The sequence below is a fragment of the Python bivittatus genome, unplaced genomic scaffold (assembly GCF_059951505.1).
Source record: "Python bivittatus isolate LINGU-HERP-01145 unplaced genomic scaffold, Pbiv_v1 ctg000200_np1212, whole genome shotgun sequence".
NCBI lineage: Eukaryota > Metazoa > Chordata > Lepidosauria > Squamata > Pythonidae > Python > Python bivittatus.
The window spans coordinates 12,393,276-12,394,800 of record NW_028277040.1 but is presented as its reverse complement, the minus strand read 5'-3'; positions in this window follow the sequence as shown (position 1 = coordinate 12,394,800).

The window sequence follows — 1,525 nt, the reverse complement described above, 5'->3', positions numbered from 1 at the left end:
CAGAGCCATTAAAAACAGCAGGTTGTAAGGACCATAGCTTCCATCCTGAACAATGTTTTGTTTGGTTTCATATCTGCCTGGAAAATAAACAAAGTTGAGATGCCTAAACCGACAGACTTAATCATGGGAGAATCTGATGTTTTCTGCATTTGATGGATTTGGTTTATTATTATTATTATTTTTTGGACTACTGGAAATGTCATTTGCTCACACTCCTCTTTCTCCCACTGTTTCTGTTGTTGAATTTGCATAAGCGCTTAATGACTTCACCTACCACCAGTAAAGGTCACAGATAAGCTATACTGGGAGAAAAATAATAGCAAGCAAAGGTCAGCTCCAAGGCCTCATCCAGGATTTGATCATCTGAACAGAGGCTTCCTCAGTCGGATTCTACAGCACTTTATTTTTATAAGCCCTGGTTAATGCCACCTAAGCATTATAAAACTGAACAGCTTCCTTCCTTCCTTCCTTCCTCCCTCCCCCCCCCCCCCACTTGGCTGCTATTGTACAAGACTACAGCATTTTTTGTTTCTTTATAACTCAGTAATACCAAACCTACCCCACAAACAGGCAAATAGGTGTATTTTGTTATACATGTCTCTATATCAGCAATCACAGGTATCCTTTAGCAGGACTGGTTCTTTCAAGAGTTCTCAGGTGATTACAAAAGCTCTAGATTGCAATGTCTTTGGACCAGTGGTTCATCTCAGTACCCGGGGCAGCAGAGATGTCTGGCAGCATTCGGGCAGCATCCTTTTTAGGATAGTGCCGCCCACTCTCGCATGAGGGAGGGGGTTAGAAAAGGTACCCTAAACACTGCCTGCCCCACAACATCTGGCTACCTAACCATGACTGGCAAATCATCTCCTTAGCAGTCGAGTATCAAGATAAATCAAAGAAAACTTATCTTCGGAGCCTGGAACATCCATACCTTGCTGGATAGAGATAAGGTGTCAAGGTCTGAAAGACAAACAGCACTCATAGCAGCCAAACTTCTCCATAATAGAATAGAAATCATTGCACTCAGTGAGACCAGGCTGACAGATGAGGGTTCATTATCGGAAGCAGCGAGTGGATATACGTTCTTTTGCAAAGGGAAACCACAGACTGACAACAGGATTCATGGAGTAGGTTTTGCAATCAAAACTGCTCTGCTGAAGAACATCTCTACTCTACACACTGGAATAAATGAACATATTACGAAGTTCCACTTTCCTTTCAGCAAGTCCCAGTGCATCACCACAGTCAGTGCCTATGCACGAACTCTTATGAGTCTAGATGAAGACAAGGAAGGTTTCTATGAGGACCTGGATCAGATTATTCAGACAGCCCATGCTAGAGACAAACGTCATTCTAGGTGACTTCACCGCTAGGATGGGGACAGACAGCGACAACTGGGATAGAATCCTTGGGAGACATGGGGTGAGAAAACAAAAGAGTAACGGACTGCTGCCTCTGAGCAAGTGTGCTGAGCACAACCTGTGCATCACTAACTTGATGTTCAGACTTTCAAACAAGTACAAAA